The 23,687-nt window shown below is 36.1% G+C and overlaps 1 protein-coding gene and 1 pseudogene across 2 annotated transcripts in view; one reads left to right on the top strand and one right to left on the bottom strand.

Annotated features, from left to right (window-relative positions):
• Positions 1-2,739, bottom strand: part of LOC134701351 (sodium- and chloride-dependent glycine transporter 1-like) — a 32,224-nt pseudogene extending 29,485 nt beyond the window's left edge.
• LOC134701349 (uncharacterized) overlaps positions 1-23,687 on the top strand; it is a 40,489-nt gene that overhangs the window by 1,518 nt on the left and 15,284 nt on the right. The window lies entirely within an intron of this gene.

The raw sequence follows: 23,687 nt of genomic DNA, 5'->3' as shown, positions 1-23,687 counted from the left end.
CAAAATTGACTTTTGTCTCAACAAAATTAACAAAATTGAATTTTGTCTCAACAAAAATGACAAAATTGAATTAAATTGAATTTTGTCTCACAAAAGTCAATTTTGTCTCACAAAAGTCAATTTTGTCTCACAAAAGTCAATTTTGTCTCACAAAAGTCAATTTTGTCTCACAAAAGTCAATTTTGTCTCACAAAAGTTAATTTTGTTTCACAAAAGTCAATTTTGTCTCACAAAATTGAATCTTACCGTACACAATTGACTTTTGTGATTTAATTTCCATATCAGGTAACAAAAGTCAATTTTGTATGCAAATATGTTTATATTTGCATACCTTTAAGACAAAATTTACTTTTGTCATGACAAATATGAATTTTGTCTACAAAAATGAATTTTGTCATGACAAAAATGAATTTTGTCTACACAAATGAATTTTGTCATCACAAAATTGAAGTTCTCACAAAACAAGTCTGTAGCACATAGTTTTGTAAGACAAAAATGATTTTGTTATGACAGAATTGAATTTTGTACAAAACCACAAGAGTCCCATTCGGCGCCCCGTACTTGAAGCAATTTCTTTCCTTTGCATTTTTTCAAAAAGTATTAGAGATAGAATCGATTTGAAAACGGCAACATGTACAAGAACATATGGCAATGTTAATTAACATATACAATCATTTTGTTGTTAACCTTATTTTAGGAGTTATTTCCCTTGAAAAAGTATACACAATTTTTGAAAAAATGTATTTCGAGAAATCGGAAGTCGTAGAGACTTGGGACCCACATTTGTACACCAATAATCTTAGTTCATGTGACCTTCAATTTGCGTCAAAGGTCACAGAGTCCAAAAAAAACGCTGCAATTTCAAGCTGAGATATTAAGAACACTATAAAAGTTTGCTGCATACATACTGTGTATAAAATGTTCCTCTGGACGAGCTCTACATATTATACTATAAGCCCAAAAATGTCCGACCGTCTGTTCAAAAGTTACAACGGGATGATTCTTCACAGTATACTTTGACCTTGACCGTGTGATATTTAAAAGGTCAAGTGGTCCTGCGTTGAATGGTGATAGTCCCATAATAACTATACTAATCCTTGGTACAATGTACCAAATCCTCATCGTGGAAATCAAATTGTCGTCCCTATCATAGATAGTACTTTGTTTTATGTACTTGATTTTTTGTTTCGTTTCATTCCGCTTTTATTCCGTTTCGCACTTTGCAGGTACCCCTTGTATCACCCGTTTTCTGTTTTTGATATCTTAATAATTAAAAAAAAAAAAAAATCAAACTTTCAAATTGCGAAATCATCAAAAATGTATGTTAAGTTTTACGTTTAAAGTTTAATTTATTATTTAAGCTATCAAATTCAAGAAAGAGGATATTTAGAAATAAGAAATTTTAATTATTTGGTAAAATTTCTATTTTTTTTCTCGAAATTTGTAAATTTGATATTTTAAAACTTTAATCAAAATTAGAAAAAAATAAAAAGTGTTATACAGTGGTCATATGTTTTTATCATTAAAATATTAAAAGTCGGGAGAGTTGTGTCCCTTTGTTCTAATGACGTATATATATTTGTCATGAGATGTAATCTGTCCTGAATATAGTGCTGTGGCAATGAATATGATTTTGTTGCTCTCAAACAAAGAGAGGCAAGTTTATGTCTCCCTTCCCTCGTGTACGTAATGCATGACAATCAAATAATCTAGGTCCATGTAAATTATAATATTATTGTAGTTGTGTGAGATTATGAGGATACTACTCGCAGATAATACTTTTAGTGGACTACTGAAAACGAGCTAAAAATTAACCATCTATAAATATCGATACAGGATTCCTTGTTGCAATGTGAATAAATAATCATGAGAATCAGAAGGTGAAGAAATATACGATAAGGAATAATCTGAACGTTTTATGCCCCACCTACGATAGTAGAGGGGCAATTATGTTTTCTGGCCTGTGGCTCCGTTCGTCCGTCCGTCTGTCTGTGCGTCCGTCCGTCCCACTTCAGGTTAAAGTTTTTGGTCAAGGTAGTTTTTGATGAAATTGAAGTCCAATCAACTTGAAACTTAGTACACATGTTCCCTATCGTATAATCTTTCTAATTTTAATGCTAAATTACATTTTTACCCAATTTTACGGTCCATGGAACATGGAAAATGATAGTGCTTTGGACACATTCTTGTTTATTTTTAATTTGTATTATTTGAAATAACATGAATAAGAATACATAGGATGTAAATCAGTACCTCCACCATTTTTAAAACATAGATACGGGAATCTCCAGACATTTCCTAATCCAACAGCAAATCCCACACATGTTAGAATAAATTCAAGCTGACTTCCCCAGGCGGCTCGTTCTTGTTTTGGCTCCTGCAATTAGAAAATATCCTTTATTACAAAAAAATAAATGTTACTCTAGCATCATAAACACAAGAAACCAAGCGCAGTTGCGGATCCAAAAGGGGGGGGGGGTTCGGGGGTTGGGACCCCCTTTTTGTTTGGACGATCAATGCATTTGAATGGGAGCATATAGTTGGATCCCCCCCTTTACTCTGGGTTGGGAACCCCCCTTTTTAAAATGGCTGAATCCACCCCTGAAGCGTTTAAAGACTTTTCTGTTGGCAGTGAGTCCAAAATTTCCGCCATTATCTCCTCTTTTTATGTTCTACCTATACACTTCTTTCAAAGTTAGGCGTCGTGCTAGTGATGGCTTCAATGGATATAGCTATCATGGTTCCTACACAAGATCCTAAATTTACTATAAAATTATGATTATTTCCTTGTAGCTGAGCCTATTTTACATGCACATAAGTTTGCCTCACACATACATCCAGAAGAGGATTTATCGGAGTATTATGCAAGAACCGTATAAGAGATACAGACCAAGCTTTATATTATGAGTGGGGGATTCTTCGCTGTTTTGATATGTTATATGCGAAGGTCAATGGCATAATTACTTTACCATATAGTTACTAGCAGACTAACACATGGTAGTCTCAAACTTTAGTTAGTTTCCAAAAGAGGGTTTTGTGATTATTTCTGGTATCAGTAACCTTAAATGGATTTGCCGCGATACATTCAATGCTGCACATAGCTATCTGTGTGAGGCAGAGTTTCACTTGTTAAATACCTTGAAGTATTGGCACTGAAAGACACGTGTTCACGTATCTTACTTTGTTACATTTTTCATGGGTCTGCAGGCCTCACCATGGGGACTATACATCTACTACTTGCTGTCTGTCTAATTGTATTCGTTTATTTTTTGTTCTTGACATACATCAAAAGTTTAACCGTGCCTGATAGTGACTTTAATATATATACAAGGCATGTAATTTCAACGGTATGTTTTTGCGTGTTGTAATATAACCAAACACATTCAACCCTGTTAAAAAAATGATGCACTGATAAAAAAAAAAGAAAGATCGAAAACCAAAATTTACTCCTGACAGAAAAGTCCGGAGAAAGCATAACTTCAATAAACGATGTAAAATATCAAATTCAAATCCACGGGAGAAATAAAATATCGGAGACATCTACAATTCTAAATTCGCCATTAAAAATGAATTAATCGACTATATTATACTATTTACCGTGTTGTCCATTCGTACAGTCCTTTAGTGATAATGGCATGTTGACTTTTTCGTTAACCCGATACATGATTTATTCTAAACGATTGTGAACATCTACAAATAATAAAAATGTTATCTAGAGATAAAAAGGACGTTTCAAAAGATAACGCATTATTATCCTAACAGTTATACATTTTTATATCAAATATATTTATCAATCCTTAAATGTTGAAGACTACCCTTTTATACCACTTGACTGACCCATCGACGTTTGCCTGGTAACAGAGAGTAAATGTTACCAAGGAGACAATGAATTTCTATTATCTAAAATTATGACAATCCCCTTTAAAACGAATGCAACATCAGAGTCTTAGCAAATATGAAACCCAATGTGTTACAGTACGCTATCACGTTTAACAGGAACAAACATTAACTCATCTCTGTTTTAAAGCAAATAGAAGATGAAATCTGTTCATAGACAATTTGCTTTACCTCATTAGACCCTTTGGTTCAAGTGAGCTTTTTTTCATAACTAGGCGTCCGTTGTCCGTTTACAGAAATCTAGTCTGAAAATTTGACTTAATTTGAGCAAACTTACACTTACATTTTACATATAGCCTTTTTCAACTGATTTGTATAGTTCGTTTTTATGTTTTTCTGTTAAATACTGTTCCAGGTTAGAGGGAGAGTTGACATCTCGCTTACATATTCAACACCCCCACATTCTATATGTATGGTCTTTTGCAGGAGTCTGTTACAGTAATTCAGTGGTTGTTGTTTGTTGCTGTGTTACATATATATTTTTTTCGTTTGAATTGTTTTAAATTTATGATTTCGGGACTTTTTGTAGCTGCCTAAGCAGTGTGTGATTTCTGTGTCATTTGGTCTCTTGTGGAGAGTTGTCTCGTTGGCATCCATACCCCATCTTCTGATTTTTAGCTCACCTGGCCTAAAAGGCCAAGTGAGCTTTTCTCATCACTTGGCGTCCGTCGTCCGTCGTCTGGGGTCTGTCGTCCGGCGTCTGTCGTCCGGCGTTAACTTTTACAAAAATCTTCTCCTCTGAAACTACTGAACCAATTCAAACCAAACTTCATCTGATTGATTCCTAGGGTATCTAGAATAAATTTTGTGTTTTAATTCCCATTTCATAAAAAAACATGGCCGCCATGGCTAAAAATAGAACATAGGGATAAAATGCAGTTTTTGGCTTATAACTCAAAAACCAAAGCATTTAGAGCGAATCTGACGTGGGTAAAATTGTTTATCATATCAAGATCTATCTGCCCTGAAATTTTCAGATGAATCAGACAACCCATTGTTGGGTTGCTGCCCCTAAATTGGTAATTATAAGGAAATTTTACTGTTTTTGGTTATTATCTTGAATATTATTATAGATGGAGATAAACTGTAAACAGCAATAATGTTCAGCAAAGTAAGATTTACAAATAAGTCAACATGACCAAAATGGTCAGTTGACCCCTTTAGGAGTACTTGCCCTTTATAGTCAATTTGTTAACCATTTTTCGTAAATCTTAGTAATTTTTTTACAAAAATCTTCTCCTCTGAAACTACTAGGCCAAATTAAACCAAACTTGGCCACAATCATCATTTATGTATCTAGTTTAAAAATTGTGTTTTGTGACCGGGCTAACCCACCAAGATGGCCGCCATGGCTAAAAATAGAACATAGGGGTAAAATGCAGTTTTTGGCTTATAACTCAAAAACCAAAGCATTGTGCAAATCTGACATGGGGTAAAATTGTTTATCAGGTCAAGCTCTATCTGCCCTGAAATTTTTCAGATGAATCAGACAACCCATTGTTGGGTTGCTGCCCCTAAATTGGTAATTATAAGGAAATTTTACTGTTTTTGGTTATTATTTTGAATATTATTATAGATGGAGATAAACTGTAAACAGCAATAATGTTCAGCAAAGTAAGATTTACAAATAAGTCAACATGACCAAAATGGTCAGTTGACCCCTTTAGGAGTTATTGCCCTTTATAGTCAATTTTTAACCATTTTTCGTAAATCTTAGTTAACTTTTACAAAAATCTTTTCCTCTGAAACTACTGGGCCAAATTTTACCAAACATAGCCAGAATCATTATTAGGCTATCTAGTTTCAAAATTGTGTTTTGTGACCGGGCAAACCAACCAAGATGGCGGCTACGGCTAAAAATAGAACATAGGGGTAAAATTCAGTTTTTGGCTTAAACCTCAAAAACCAAAGCATTTAGAGCAAATCTGACATAGATAAAATTGTTTATCTGGTCAAGATCTATCTTGCCTGAAATTTTTAGATGAATCGGACAACTCGTTGTTAGGTTGCTGCCCCTAAATTGGTAATTTTAAGGAAATTTTGCTGTTTTGGGTTATTATTTTGAATATTATTATAGATAGAGATAAACTGTAAACAGCAATAATGTTCAGCAAAGTAAGATTTACAAATAAGTCATAATGACCAAAATGGTCAGTTGACCCCTTTAGGAGTTATTGCCCTTTATAGTCAATTTTTAACCATTTTTCGTAAATCTTAGTAATCTTTTACAAAAATCTTCTCCTCTGAAACAACTGGGCCAAATCAAACCAAACTTGGCCACATACATCATTGATGTATCTAGTTTAAAAATTGTGTTTTGTGACCGGGCCAACCAACCAAGATGACCGCCATGGCTAAAAATAGAACATAGGGGTAAAATGCAGTTTTTGGCTTATAACTCAAAAACCAAAGCATTGTACAAATCTGACTTGGGGTTAAATTGGTTAACAGGTCAAGATCTATCTGCCCTGAAATTTTCAGATGAATCAGACAACCCATTGTTGGGTTGCTGCCCCTAAATTGGTAATTATAAGGAAATTTTACTGTTTTTGGTTATTATCTTGAATATTATTATAGATGGAGATAAACTGTAAACAGCAATAATGTTCAGCAAAGTAAGATTTACAAATAAGTCAACATGACCAAAATGGTCAGTTGACCCCTTTAGGAGTACTTGCCCTTTATAGTCAATTTGTTAACCATTTTTCGTAAATCTTAGTAATCTTTTTACAAAAATCTTCTCCTCTGAAACTACTAGGCCAAATTAAACCAAACTTGGCCACAATCATCATTTATGTATCTAGTTTAAAAATTGTGTTTTGTGACCGGGCTAACCCACCAAGATGGCCGCCATGGCTAAAAATAGAACATAGGGGTAAAATGCAGTTTTTGGCTTATAACTCAAAAACCAAAGCATTGTGCAAATCTGACATGGGGTAAAATTGTTTATCAGGTCAAGCTGTATCTGCCCTGAAATTTTCAGATGAATCAGACAACCCATTGTTGGGTTGCTGCCCCTAAATTGGTAATTATAAGGAAATTTTACTGTTTTTGGTTATTATTTTGAATATTATTATAGATGGAGATAAACTGTAAACAGCAATAATGTTCAGCAAAGTAAGATTTACAAATAAGTCAACATGACCAAAATGGTCAGTTGACCCCTTTAGGAGTTATTGCCCTTTATAGTCAATCTTTAACCATTTTTCGTAAATCTTAGTTAACTTTTACAAAAATCTTTTCCTCTGAAACTACATGGCCAAATTTAACCAAACTTGGCCACAATCATCATTGGGGTATCTAGTTTGAAAAATGTGTGGCGTGACCCAGTCAACCATCCAAAATGGCCGCCATGGCTAAAAATAGAACATAGGGGTAAAATGCAGTTTTTGGCTTATAACTCAAAATTCAAAGCATTGTGCAAATCTGACATGGGGTAAAATTGTTTATCAGGTCAAGATCTATCTGTCCTGAAATTTTCAGATGAATCAGACAACCCATTGTTGGGTTGCTGCCCCTAAATTGGTAATTATAAGGAAATTTTACTGTTTTTGGTTATTATCTTGAATATTATTATAGATGGAGATAAACTGTCAACAGCAATAATGTTCAGCAAAGTAAGATTTACAAATAAGTCAACATGACCAAAATGGTCAGTTGACCCCTTTAGGAGTAATTGCCCTTTATAGTCAATTTTTAACCATTTTTCGTAAATCTTGGTTAACTTTTACAAAAATCTTTTCCTCTGAAACTACTGGGCCAAATTTTACCAAACATAGCCAGAATCATTATTAGGCTACCTAGTTTAAAATTGTGTTTTGTAACCGGGCCAACCAACCAAGGTGGCCGCCATGGCTAAAAATAGAACATAGGGGTAAAATGCAGTTTTTGGCTTATAACTCAAAAACCAAAACATTAAGAGCAAATCTGACATGGGGGGTAAATTGTTTATCAGGTCAAGATCTATCTGCCCTGAAAATTTCAGATGAATCGGTCAACCCGTTGTTGGGTTGCTGCCCCTGAATTGGTAATTTTAAGGAAATTTTGCTGTTTTTGGTTATTATCTTGACTAATTTTATGGATGGAGATAAACAGTTAACAGCAATAATGTTCAGCAAAGTAAGATTTACAAATAAGTCAACACGACCAATATGGTCAGTTGACCCCTTTAGGAGTTATTGCCTTTTATAGTCAATTTTTTACATTTTTCATAAATTTTTGTCGATTTTTAGAAAATATTTTCCACTGTAATTACTGGGCCAAGTTCAATATAGACAGAGATAATTGTAGCAACAAGAATGTTCAGTAAAGTAAGATCTTCAAACACATCACCATCATCAAAACCTAATTTTGTTATGAATTTATCTGTGTCCATTGTTTAATATGCACATAGACCAAGGTGAGCGACATAGGCTCTTGAGAGCCTCTAGTTTTATAACGTTGTCACAGATACAAGAAATTCTATCTATTGTAATAGTTTTAATATATTTGGAAAAAATACTTAAAAAATTGCATCTCCTTTTCTCCATATATGTCTGTCTGTCCGTTTGTTCAACAAGTATTTCGCCTCATTTTTCTCTGACACTATTCACGCTACTGCATGCACAAAACGACTTCATATTTTGTCAGCAGCCTATCAGTAGTATATGGTATTGGTTGAGCACTTTTAAAATCTGTTGGAAACATTTTTCGTGTTTGCTGATACTTTGTTCCTTGAAATTTAATATGTTGAATGAACCGAAATGAACGAACTTACTTAACATTTCGGTAATTATAGATTATCGTTGATCATCGAGATTGATTTTCTCGCTTGAGCCGGTGTTATATAGTCATTCTTCCCCCATTCCATTGAGCCAAATTTTAATTTTCCCGCGAGAAAAATTTGGATAATGGTCATTCTTCCCCCGCGGAAATTTGGCAAAACGCTTATCCCCCATGCAGTCCCCCCACAGTATACATTTCACTATATGAATATATCTGAAAATTAAACATACAGTGTTAGAATCAGATTTTTATGCTGACAAATGTTTATCCCTCAACAGGATTTGATCTGTCCAGTGCCAAATTAAATAAAAAATACCTATTTCAGATCTTAGGGGTCCTTTGGAATGTAGACAGTTTCGTATCATGCATTATCTGGTATTGTATTTAAAATTCTGATGGGTACAATCCTTGCAGTAAAAAAATCTGATAGGTCAATTTTTCCTATGAAAGCCCATCCACCCAAATGAACAGAAACTCTACATCTGATAGGTCTTAACTTATAGATCTGATAGGTAGTTTTTCAACCAGACTCAAGCTGGCAGCCACTTTTATCGGCCAATCAAGTTAGCAGCCACTTTTTTCCAGCAGCCAATTTTGACGATATGTCTAAAAACCAAAAAACTGCATGAGACTCAAACGATCCAAAAATCGCTAAATCTTACTTTAATATAGTTTAACATCGGAATTCGACAATTTCGCGGCTTGTACTGATTTTAAAAGCATTTCATTACGTTTTAAATATGTATGTGAAGTAAGCTGCCGGTTTGTTATTTGATATTCGATATTCAATATACAACCGGTTGCTAGCAGTCGATTCAATATCAAATTTTAGTTGAAAATCATTAAAAAGTATGATTTCATAGTTAACAGGAGTGACAAATTACGCCCAAATAAACCCTTATATAAGTTGCATATTTGTCTTTATGTAATCAAGATTTTTATCAATAAAACGATTTCAAAGATTCAACAAAGATTTAATTTAATATATAATATATAAAACTACAACTAAAGTCGGCCATTCTGAAAACATTTCAAAATATAAAAAGAAATATCTATGGAAAGCGAAAAAAAGAATGAATATATTGTGAAAAGTCCCGAATGTGTAGTTGATATGAAAAATACGTAAATGGGCAACTTTGAACCTCTGTGGTGGTCAGACGGGCCCAGATCCCAGAAAAATATTTAAGTGGGGAATAGCTTGGGTTAATACCTTCAAAATGAGCTAGGTCCGGTTCGGAACTTTGCCGTAGGGATATGCCGAAGAGTACCGAATGTGTAGTTGATATGAAAAATACATGGGTAACTTTGAACCTCTGTGGTGGCCAGACGGGCCCGGATCCCAGAAAAATATTTAATTGGGGAATAGCTTGGGTTAATTCCTTTGAAATGAGCTACGTCCGGTTCGGAACTTTGCCGTAGGGATATGCCGAAGAGTACCGAATGTGTAGTTGATATGAAAAATACGGAAATGGGCAACTTTGAACCTCTGTGGTGGTCAGACGGGCCCGGATCCCAGAAAAATATTTAAGTGGGGAATAGCTTGGGTCAATACCTTTAAAATGAGCTAGGTCCGGTTCGGAACTTTGCCGTAGGGATATACCGAAGAGTTCCGAATGTGTGATTGATATGAAAAATACGTAAATGGGCAACTTTGAACCTCTGTGGTGGCCAGACGGGCCCGGATCCCAGAAAAATATTTAAGTGGGGAATAGCTTGGGTCAATACCTTTAAAATGAGCTAGGTCCGGTTCGGAACTTTGCCGTAGGGATATACCGAAGAGTACCGAATGTGTCGTTGATATGAAAAATACGTAAATGGGCAACTTTAAACCTCTGTGGTGGTCAGACGGGCCCGGATCCCAGAAAAATATTTAAGTGGGGAATAGCTTGGATTAATACCTTAAACATGAGCTAGGTCCCAGTTCGGAACTTTGCCGTAGGGATATGCCGAAGAGTACCGAATGTGTCGTTGATATGAAAAATACGTAAATGGGCAACTTTGAGCCTTTGTGGTGGTCAGACCGGCCCGGATCCCAGAAAAATATTTAACTGGGGAATAGCTTGGGTTAATACCTTTGAAATGAGCTAGGTCCGGTTCGGAACTTTGCCGTAGGGATATGCCGAAGAGTACCGAATGTGTCGTTGATATGAAAAATACGTAAATGGGCAACTTTGAACCTCTGTGGTGGTCAGACGGGCCCGGATCCCAGAAAAATATTTAAGTGGGGAATAGCTTGGGTTAATACCTTAAACATGAGCTAGGTCCAGTTCGGAACTTTGCCGTAGGGATATGCCGAAGAGTACCGAATGTGTCGTTGATATGAAAAATACTTAAATTGGCAACTTTGGACATCTGTGGTGGCCAGACGGGCCCGGATCCCAGAAAAATATTTAAGTGGGGAATAGCTTGGGTTAATACCTTAAACATGAGCTAGGTCCGGTTCGGAACTTTGCCGTAGGGATATGCCGAAGAGTACCGAATGTGTCGTTGATATGAAAAATACGTAAATGGGCAACTTTAAACCTCTGTGGTGGTCAAACGGGCCCGGATCCCAGAAAAATATTTAAGTGGGGAATAGCTTGGGTTAATACTTTGAAATGAGCTAGGTCCGGTTCGGAACTTTGCCGTAGGGATATGCCGAAGAGTACCGAATGTGTCGTTGATATGAAAAATACGTAAATGGGCAACTTTGAACCTCTGTGGTGGTCAGACAGGCCCGGATCCCAGAAAAATATTTAAGTGGGGAATAGCTTGGGTTAATACCTTTAAAATGAGCTAGGTCCGGTTCGGAACTTTGCCGTAGGGATATGCCGAAGAGTACCGAATGTGTCGTTGATATGAAAAATACGTAAATGGGCAACTTTAAACCTCTGTGGTGGTCAGACGGGCCCGGATCCCAGAAAAATATTTAAGTGGGGAATAGCTTGGGTTACTAGTAATACCTTAAACATGAGCTAGGTCCGGTTCGGAACTTTGCCGTAGGGATATGCCGAAGAGTACCGAATGTGTCGTTGATATGAAAAATACTTAAATTGGCAACTTTGGACATCTGTGGTGGCCAGACGGGCCCGGATCCCAGAAAAATATTTAAGTGGGGAATAGCTTGGGTTAATACCTTTAACATGAGCTAGGTCCGGTTCGGAACTTTGCTGTAGGGATATGCCGAAGAGTACCGAATGTGTAGTTGATATGAAAAATACATGGGTAACTTTGAACCTCTGTGGTGGCCAGACAGGCCCGGATCCCAGAAAAATATTTAAGTTGGGAATAGCTTGGGTTAATTCCTTTGAAATGAGCTAGGTCCGGTTCGGAACTTTGCCGTAGGGATATGCCGAAGAGTACCGAATGTGTAGTTGATATGAAAAATACGGAAATGGGCAACTTTGAACCTCTGTGGTGGCCAGACGGGCCCGGATCCCAGAAAAATATTTAAGTGGGGAATAGCTTGGGTCAATACCTTTAAAATGAGCTAGGTCCGGTTCGGAACTTTGCCGTAGGGATATACCGAAGAGTACCGAATGTGTGATTGATATGAAAAATACGTAAATGTTGAACCTAAAAAATGGAACGACTTTCACCTGTTGCGGGGTTGGTTTTTGCCAACTCTACTCGAGGCATCTACTGTACCTTCGATGCCTTCTTCACTTTTGGGCTTCTGACATTTTACTAATCAAATGTATGCAAAGCACGTCGACTTGCCTAAAAATGGTTCAATGGCCACTGTGGTAATTTTCTACCATCTTTCACCTTAATAACAGATTCCTTTTCTATGTCTTGTTGAAGTCGTATTTCCTTAATCTAGATGTATAAGGTATACCACGTTTTTTTGCTTGTAGTATAAATTCATTTTAGGAAACAATTCTGTACGGGTTCACACATGATGCGTTATGACTCCAATAAGCTTTACCAGCACTTCCTTTGGTTTTCTACTTTATCCTTTAAACCCAAAATCCTTTGCCAAGATGGTACCCGTTTTAAGTGGTAAACTTATAACCTGTAGGGCATCTCTATGGGACGTTGGGAATGATTTTCTGGTGAATACCTACTCCGGAAAATATTTGATTCCTTTATATTATTTTCATGCAAAATGTGACTAGTCTACCCAACTCAAGGTGGTTTTTGAAAAGTTCCTCTTATACATATTCCTGCAAATATCGAAATGTTCAGAATTGTATTTTTTTTTAAATGATTGTACCTTTTTGACTTGGTATTCAAACAGTCTGGAAAGTACTCGCTGTCATACCCAATATAATGCATCATTTTTCTAAAAACTTTGTTTATTTCTTTAACTCAAAATACACTTACATATTCTTTACAGAAAAAAAAAATCAATTGTAAATTCTCTTGAAAGGTTTCTATGAAAATATGACTGTTTTATTACCTAGGTATGACATCAGTTTTTCTCGGGATTTTGTCATTTTAGGTATTTTTTTATATCCTGTATTGATGCAATAAACTTACAGAACTTAGTGTAAATCAACAGCAGTCAGAATGTAACGTTGAATATTAACCCTGAAGTTTAAAGTAGCATCTCAGCAAACTTCTCAGACTAACAACACATTTGGTACTTCTCGGCAAATTCCAACGGCAATGTTCCGATCCAGACCTAGCTCATTTCAACGGTATTGACCTGGACTACTCCTTGCTTAAATATGTATTTTGGATCCGAGCACGTCGGCCATCGTAAGGATTCAAAGTTGTGTTTTAACGTACTTTTCATTTCCACCACACATTCGGTACTCTTCGGTATATCCCTACGGCAAAGTTCCGAACCGGACCTAGCTCATTTTAAAGGTATTGACCCAAGCTATTCCCCACTTAAATATTTTTCTGGGATCCGGGCCCGTCTGGCCACCACAGAGGTTCAAAGTTGCCCATTTACGTATTTTTCATATCAATCACACATTCGGTACTCTTCGGTATATCCCTACGGCAAAGTTCCGAACCGGACCTAGCTCATTTTAAAGGTATTGACCCAAGCTATTCCCCACTTAAATATTTTTCTGGGATCCGGGCCCGTCTGGCCACCACAGAGGTTCAAAGTTGCCCATTTACGTATTTTTCATATCAATCACACATTCGGTACTCTTCGGTATATCCCTACGGCAAAGTTCCGAACCGGACCTAGCTCATTTTAAAGGTATTGACCCAAGCTATTCCCCACTTAAATATTTTTCTGGGATCCGGGCCCGTCTGGCCACCACAGAGGTTCAAAGTTGCCCATTTACGTATTTTTCATATCAATCACACATTCGGTACTCTTCGGTATATCCCTACGGCAAAGTTCCGAACTGGACCTAGCTCATTTTAAAGGTATTGACCCAAGCTATTCTCCACTTAATTATTTTTCTGGGATCCGGGCCCGTCTGGCCACCACAGAGGTTCAAAGTTGCCCATTTACGTATTTTTCATATCAATCACACATTCGGTACTCTTCGGTATATCCCTACGGCAAAGTTCCGAACCGGACCTAGCTCATGTTAAAGGTATTGACCCAAGCTATTCCCCACTTAAATATTTTTCTGGGATCCGGGCCCGTCTGGCCACCACAGAGGTTCAAAGTTGCCCATTTACGTATTTTTCATATCAATCACACATTCGGTACTCTTCGGTATATCCCTACGGCAAAGTTCCGAACCGGACCTAGCTCATTTTAAAGGTATTGACCCAAGCTATTCCCCACTTAAATATTTTTCTGGGATCCGGGCCCGTCTGGCCACCACAGAGGTTCAAAGTTGGCCATTTACGTATTTTTCATATCAATCACACATTCGGTACTCTTCGGTATATCCCTACGGCAAAGTTCCGAACCGGACCTAGCTCATTTTAAAGGTATTGACCCAAGCTATTACCCACTTAAATATTTTTCTGGGATCCGGGCCCGTCTGGCCACCACAGAGGTTCAAAGTTGCCCATTTACGTATTTTTCATATCAATCACACATTCGGTACTCTTCGGTATATCCCTACGGCAAAGTTCCGAACCGGACCTAGCTCATTTTAAAGGTATTGACCCAAGCTATTCCCCACTTAAATATTTTTCTGGGATCCGGGCCCGTCTGGCCACCACAGAGGTTCAAAGTTGCCCATTTACGTATTTTTCATATCAATCACACATTCGGTACTCTTCGGTATATCCCTACGGCAAAGTTCCGAACCGGACCTAGCTCATTTTAAAGGTATTGACCCAAGCTATTCCCCACTTAAATATTTTTCTGGGATCCGGGCCCGTCTGGCCACCACAGAGGTTCAAAGTTGCCCATTTACGTATTTTTCATATCAATCACACATTCGGTACTCTTCGGTATATCCCTACGGCAAAGTGCCGAACCGGACCTAGCTCATTTTAAAGGTATTGACCCAAGCTATTCTCCACTTAAATATTTTTCTGGGATCCGGGCCCGTCTGGCCACCACAGAGGTTCAAAGTTGCCCATTTACGTATTTTTCATATCAATCACACATTCGGTACTCTTCGGTATATCCCTACGGCAAAGTTCCGAACCGGACCTAGCTCATTTTAAAGGTATTGACCCAAGCTATTCCCCACTTAAATATTTTTCTGGGATCCGGGCCCGTCTGGCCACCACAGAGGTTCAAAGTTGCCCATTTACGTATTTTTCATATCAATCACACATTCGGTACTCTTCGGTATATCCCTACGGCAAAGTTCCGAACCGGACCTAGCTCATTTTAAAGGTATTGACCCAAGCTATTCCCCACTTAAATATTTTTCTGGGATCCGGGCCCGTCTGGCCACCACAGAGGTTCAAAGTTGCCCATTTACGTATTTTTCATATCAATCACACATTCGGTACTCTTCGGTATATCCCTACGGCAAAGTTCCGAACCGGACCTAGCTCATTTTAAAGGTATTGACCCAAGCTATTCCCCACTTAAATATTTTTCTGGGATCCGGGCCCGTCTGGCCACCACAGAGGTTCAAAGTTGCCCATTTACGTATTTTTCATATCAATCACACATTCGGTACTCTTCGGTATATCCCTACGGCAAAGTTCCGAACCGGACCTAGCTCATTTTAAAGGTATTGACCCAAGCTATTCCCCACTTAAATATTTTTCTGGGATCCGGGCCCGTCTGGCCACCACAGAGGTTCAAAGTTGCCCATTTACGTATTTTTCATATCAATCACACATTCGGTACTCTTCGGTATATCCCTACGGCAAAGTTCCGAACCGGACCTAGCTCATTTTAAAGGTATTGACCCAAGCTATTCCCCACTTAAATATTTTTCTGGGATCCGGGCCCGTCTGGCCACCACAGAGGTTCAAAGTTGCCCATTTACGTATTTTTCATATCAATCACACATTCGGTACTCTTCGGTATATCCCTACGGCAAAGTTCCGAACCGGACCTAGCTCATTTTAAAGGTATTGACCCAAGCTATTCCCCACTTAAATATTTTTCTGGGATCCGGGCCCGTCTGGCCACCACAGAGGTTCAAAGTTGCCCATTTACGTATTTTTCATATCAATCACACATTCGGTACTCTTCGGTATATCCCTACGGCAAAGTTCCGAACCGGACCTAGCTCATTTTAAAGGTATTGACCCAAGCTATTCCCCACTTAAATATTTTTCTGGGATCCGGGCCCGTCTGGCCACCACAGAGGTTCAAAGTTGCCCATTTACGTATTTTTCATATCAATCACACATTCGGTACTCTTCGGTATATCCCTACGGCAAAGTTCCGAACCGGACCTAGCTCATTTTAAATGTATTGACCCAAGCTATTCCCCACTTAAATATTTTTCTGGGATCCGGGCCCGTCTGGCCACCACAGAGGTTCAAAGTTGCCCATTTACGTATTTTTCATATCAATCACACATTCGGTACTCTTCGGTATATCCCTACGGCAAAGTTCCGAACCGGACCTAGCTCATTTTAAAGGTATTGACCCAAGCTATTCCCCACTTAAATATTTTTCTGGGATCCGGGCCCGTCTGGCCACCACAGAGGTTCAAAGTTGCCCATTTACGTATTTTTCATATCAATCACACATTCGGTACTCTTCGGTATATCCCTACGGCAAAGTTCCGAACCGGACCTAACTCATTTTAAAGGTATTGACCCAAGCTATTCCCCACTTAAATATTTTTCTGGGATCCGGGCCCGTCTGGCCACCACAGAGGTCCAAAGGCTTTTCACTGTGACCTGAGTGGTCTCCCGTAGGTTTCACTATATATTTATTCTTTTTTGGCTTTCCATAGATATTTCTATTTATATTTCTGAATGTTTTTATAGTGGCCGGCTTTATATTGATATATTATATATTAAATTAAATCGTTACATTTGTATTAAAACACCAGGGGTCTAACTCTCATCTGAGCGGTTTCCCGTAGGGTTTCACAATATATTCATTCTTTTTTTCGCTTTCCATAGATATTTCTTTTTATATTTTGAAATGTTTTCAGAATGGCCGACTTTAGTTGTAGTTTTATATATTATATATTAAATTAAATCTTTGATGAATCTTTGATGTCGTTTTATTGATAAAAATCGATATAACATAAAGAGAAATATGCAGTTTATTTAAGGGTTTATATTCGAGGACAACGATAATTTACGACAGCTTGAAGGGGTCATAAAACTATTTGCGGCGTAATTTTTCACTCCTGTTAACAATGAAAATTATACTTTTTAATGATTTTCAACTAATTTTTAATATTGAACCGACTGCTAGCAACCGTCGGATATTGAATATCGAATATCGAATAACAAACCGGCAGCTAACTTCACATACATATTTTAAACGTAATGAAATGCTTTTAAATTAAGTACAAGCCGCGAAACTGTCGAATTCCGCTGTTAAATTATATTTAACTAAGATTTAGCGATTTTTGGAACGTTTGAGTCTTATGCAGTTTTTTGGTTTTTAGACATATTGTCAAAATTGGCTGCTGGAAAAAAGTTGCTGCTATCTTGATTGGCCGATAAAAGTGGCTGCCAGCTTGAGTCTGGTAGTTTTTCATGATGTTTTTTCTGATAGGTATGAAAAAAAATCTCCCCATCCATCCCCACCTGTCAGAAATTAACTGGAATGGCCCATTTGTGTGTAGAAGCCATAAATGTCCCTTTGGCAGCAAGAGGGTTAAAAGGCCTGGTGTCAAGGATTAGGGGTTGGGTACATGTATGATGAAGGTTTGGTACTGCTAAACTAATCAAAACAAGTTACTATTTTGAAAAATGACGTCGTCGTGCTTTTTGGGGGTAAATAGGACTGATCCTGATGTCCACCCCATTACGCTGAGGGGAAAAAGTTGGATCATGCCAATGTTTCCGGGGGTAAAAATTGAACAAATCCCGTCCCCCCGGAAAAATGGCATGGGTGAAGGATGGCTTTAGGACACCGGTAAGGCGAATGTGAGAAAAACAGTCGAGTTGAGATGACCAATAATAATCTTTTATTAAATTATATCGCTATTTTACCTATGACGACGTTGTTAGTTTCATATTAATTTCATTGACAACGCACGTGCTCCCTTAGTTTCTAGCGATAATTTTCATATCACTCTACTCAGCTGAGAAAAACTAAATATCGGACAGTAAAATCAAAGGGAAATTTTGTAAAATAGCGATAATTATAGATCGCCGGTACGTCGAAAGCGGGAAAAGCAATCGAGTTGAGATGACCAATGATAATTTGTTTATCACTATATATATATATTTTACCTATGACGACGTTGTCAAATTTTCATGTCAAGTTCATTTGCAACGCAACGGGCCTCCTTAATTTCCAGCGATAATTTTTCATCTCAAGCGAGTAGCATGATATGAACCATTTTCACAAAACAAGATCAAAGGAAAAATGCACAAAATAGCGATAAACAGAAGTTACCATTGGCCATATTAACTGTATTGCTTTCGCCATACCGGATCAAGCGAGAAAATTGATCTTGTTGAGATTAACAACGAAAAATTATACTTCTCTAGCTCTGATGAACATAATTAGACTACTTCAAAATATTTTAACAACTAGACAGTGTTGATTTCATATGTTTGAGTGATTTCAGGGACTGTCCTATCCACACTCAATTTACAGAAACTCTGAAATAAAAATTGAGGTATACTCATCATTCGGTGTGCATATTTTTCGTAAATTATACTTGTTTTCCAGTGATCGTTAATGGCAAACTATGATAAACATGATATAAATATAAAATTTATTTACAAAAATATAGGGTCAAAGCAAAGTAAAACTTTAAAATTTGTTTTGCAAAAAGGTCGCAATGTTGCACAGGGACTTGTCTATGGATTCCCCCTATATATATGCAGTAAGGTATTTATAGGGGGAAATGCAAAGAAAAATGCCTGTGCAATGTTGGTACTCATTAAAATTTTGATATGATAATGTAAAAGCACAATAAATTATGACATACAAGGATCCACATAATATAATAACGTATACATGTAAATGCTACATGTATGTAAAAAAAAAAAATCCACATATAGTAATTGATACAAATTTACAACTCCATAAATGTGATAAAAATGCTATATGATAAAGAAAGTACATAATATATATGTATATACATATTATGAATACAGTCATAATATTTCAGAAAACAAGACAGTCAAGTCATTTCATAACTTCCTAATATATTTGAATGATGAAATAAGAGATAGATATATATTTAGAATTATCTAATATATATATATAGAAGGTGGATAACCATTTTAAATAGTTTTGTGTTTCATGCCAATATACCTCAGTCTTATATCATATGTACTTATATTTAAAAAAAAAATACCATTCTAGTTTTGTTGGGGCATGTTTTATTTATAAAAAACATAGTTTAATTCTCATTTTTACGAAAAGCATAATTCAGAAGATAAAAAGGGACAAACATTGGGAAATGTAAAATGCAACGTTGAGTTTGTAAGCAAATTTCGTAATCCTGTATGTTATTTGAAACAAAATTCGTTTCTGATTTAAGTAATGAAAAAATGCCCAGCGAAGAAATTTTAAAACCATTAATGTTCCTCCCCAATAAAAGATGAATGATCGGTTCTTTGTTAAAAACAGAGAATTATAGATACCAAATCCGAGACCAATAACATTCTTAAGTTTTATTTTTATCTGCGTATGTCACGTGTTCACGGTGTTTACTATTTAACATATATATATATATATACGACTTACTTATTTTGCGTAGTTTGAAGAACAATGTCATCACACATAGAAGGCTAGTATATTATTTATTTACCAATTATACATAAGTTTTGCTAATAAAGTAGATTAGTTTTTATACGCCCAATAAAGAGACACCCGTTTACGGGACGTATTATGGTATACCGTTGTCCGTCTGTTTGTCCGTCCGTTCGTCCGTCTGTATGTCCGTCGTCTTACATGTCGGACGTACATTAACTAAAGAAAACGCTTTCTAAACTAATTTTCATAAACAAATATTGAATTGATTATATCTAGTGACGTGAGCTCCCTTTCGTTATTTTGTTTTTTTTATAAATTTTAGATTAAACTTTGTTTGATTTCATCAAAAATTGAACTATTGAAGTTCTTTGATATACCGAATCTAACCGTGTATTTAGATTCTTAATTTTTGGTCCCGTTTTCAAATTGGTCTACATTAAGGTCCAAAGGGTCCAAAATTAAACTTAGTTTGATTTTAACAAAAATTGAATCATTGGGGTTCTTTGATTTAACAAAAATGGAATTATTGGGGTTCTTTGATATGCTGAATCTAAACATGTACTTAGTTTTTTGATTATGGGCCCAGTTTTCAAGTTTGTCCAAATCGGGGTCCAAAATTAAACTTTGTTTGATTTCAACAAAAAATCAATATATGGGGTTCTTCAATATGCTGAATCTAACCATGTATTTAGATTTTTAATATTTAGGACCGGTTATCAAATTGGTCCACATTGAGGTCTAAAGGGTCCAAAATTGAACTTAATTTGATTTCATCAAAAATTTAATTCTTGGGTTTATTTGATATGATGAATCTAACCATGTATTTAGATTTTGGATATTGGAATACCACAAAGAGATGGTAAGAATTTTCTTGGGGAGTTATGGCTCAAACCGTTAAGGAATAAGGTGCAAAAAGGGTGGAAAAGGGTTTCCAGGTTAATGGACAATTACTTAAGTACAACACATAATTTAAAAGCAGTGTAAGGTTGGTAATTGAAACTCATTTTAATATCTCACATTAACTGCTCTTAAATTATGTATATTGGAAATTTGCCAAAAACTTTATTATTAATAAATTCCATTGGAAATTTGCCAAAAACTTTAGTTTAATGAACTTCATTGGAAATTTGCCAATATAAAATGTTGCATTGGAGTTATCTTTCTTTGTCCAGAATAGTAGTTAAATCAATTTAAATCATGACTGTATGACATTTTATATTTTATGATGTATTTAAATGGGTAGTTATTGTTGAAAACTCCATTAGAAATATGAATTGAGATCTTTTTTGGAATTAGGGAAAGGGGGAGGAAAAAAAAATTGGTGGGGTTCAATTTTTCTTATTTCAGATTTCAGAAATGAAAAAGAAAATTTCTTTTAAATATCAAAGGATTAATAATCAACAGCATAGTGAATTGCTCAAAAGCAAAAAAAACAAAATGTTAAGTTCATTAGACCACATTCATTCTGTGTCAGAAACTTATGCTGTGTCAACTATTTAATCACAATCCAAATTCAGAGCTGTATCCAGTTTGAATGTTGTGTCAATACTAGCCCCAACCGTTCAGGGTTCGTCGTATAAAGCTGCGCCCTGCGGAGCATCTGGTTAAATATGCACATATATCAATTTGAGCGCGACACAGGCTCTTTAAAGCCTCTCGTTATAGTTTGTTCTTATGTTGTACAGTTGTACCACTGTGTCAGGTTAGGGTAGATTTGTCACCTTTAGCTACACAAATGTAGTTGGAACCCGCCCGTCTAGATCTGTATGTGCCTGTCCAAAGTCAGTATCCCGTATATTAGTGGTTGACTTTATCGCTGTATATCATATTTGTTTTTCGTTCATTATTTTGCATGGTTTATGATCAGTTATTACATTCTCGTAGTCGTGCCCGTGTCGTAGATACTGTAAGCAATAGGTCAACTTTAGTTTGTGTATTGTAGTATTTCACGGTGTACATGTTGTCTGGCAGGGCTTATCTGACTTTGACTATTTTTATGGTTCATTGTCAAATCAGAGATTAGAATTTATTAAAACTTTATGGACAATCAGGATAAACTATGTACATGTAGATATGCATATCGACAGGAAATTCTGATTAAATTTTTGTTCTACGGATTATATCGATGATGAGTGTTGAATCCGTACTCATGTGAAGTTCAATTTAACCCCTTAGTTCGAGAAGGATAACGCATGAATTGTGCGTGTTCTGTTATTAAAAGGAAAAGAATGTCAACATTGAAAGTGAAACAAGGTAAATCATACGAATGATTGATTCGATCCACAAAAACTAATTTTTATACAGGTAAAAACGATGATTTAAATGTATGTTTAACCTTAAATATGAAATTAGACAGACTTAGAAAAAATCCTTTGCACGAGTTCGTTCTATCTTTATGTTTACTAGAACACACCCGTGATATCGCGGGTCCGTCACTGAATCAAAGTATATAAATATGTGTAAGCCTTATTTTTGCATACATTATTAGTTTTGGTATTGTCATCTTATAAAGTCATGCTGATTATAAGATGCACAGTTTTTTCTGCTTTCAAAATCTTTCTGTTTGAACCCGTATATCAGTTATTGGTAATTTTAATTATTTGGAAAACAAAAAGGCCTTGAATGGAGTCATTTTAATCAACATCATTGTCCTATAACATTAGTTATAAATAAAGTTGAATTCTTTGATTTGCTGTTTTACGTTATGCCGGCTAACAAATTGGAAACTGTGCATATACTCCTTATTTTAAGTCCAAATATTTAGTATTCGTATTGCCATCTTATAAAGTCATACTGATTAAAATACTACGATAGGAAACAATGTGACAATGCTTGAATTTAGTATTGTCAACCCTCTGATTATGACCCGTGTATATAGCAAGTCCTAAATACACCGTTTGGTGGTGCACCTGTGAGATGCGGAACGTACAGATAAGGTAATAGGTAAAAGGTACATTGGTATCGATATCGGATGCGACCCGAAACTTGTTAATTATTGGGAATATTAATTATGTGGAAAGCAAAAAGGTCTGGAGTGGTGTAATTTTCTATCAACATCATTATCCTATATAAGCTTTATATATAAAGTTGAATTCTTTGATTTGTCGTTTTCACCCCATGACGGCTTACAAATTGGACCTCGTTATTTTAATATTATAGATATCGCTTATATGACCACCGACAGTATTAAGGTCAACTGGATAGTTGACTAGATGGCGTCTAGACTAAAAGAAACGAAGCTACATATTATCCAGCTAATGCCCTGTTAATTGTTTATTTTATACTTTGTATGACTTGAATAATTGTTTTAATATGTTATAAAGCAAATATGAGAATTTGAGTCGTACCGGTGAACATGAATTTGACATCTAGTACCCCTTTAAACTACACAAAATATTGTCATTTTACTTTGACTTTGTAAATTATAGGGACCTGATACATGTATACATATCTGTACATTAACAGGAAATTCTGATTTAATATTGTTTTAAGGTGCTATGCTCCTTTGAACTTAGAGTTTTGAATATACTGCTGCAATAGTTAGTCATTGCAACTGCTCTTAAACTATACAACATGTTTTCATGGCACTTTGTAGATCATAAGAACATACTTTGACTTTTTGCCTGTCGACAGGAAATTATGATTCAATTTGTTTCAGGAGTAATACCCCTTTGAACATAGAATAGTACACACACACTACTGCAATAGTTTATCATCGCAACTCCTCTTTAACAACACAACATAATTCCACCAAACTTTCTACTTAATGAGGACATAATATTTACACGTGCATATCCACAATATTTTCTTATCAATTGACCTTTGAAGGAGTAAAAAGATTTTGAACTTGGGATTT

The sequence above is a fragment of the Mytilus trossulus genome, unplaced genomic scaffold (genome assembly GCF_036588685.1).
Source record: "Mytilus trossulus isolate FHL-02 unplaced genomic scaffold, PNRI_Mtr1.1.1.hap1 h1tg000236l__unscaffolded, whole genome shotgun sequence".
Lineage (NCBI taxonomy): Eukaryota > Metazoa > Mollusca > Bivalvia > Mytilida > Mytilidae > Mytilus > Mytilus trossulus.
This window is presented reverse-complemented; position numbering and strand designations above follow the sequence as displayed.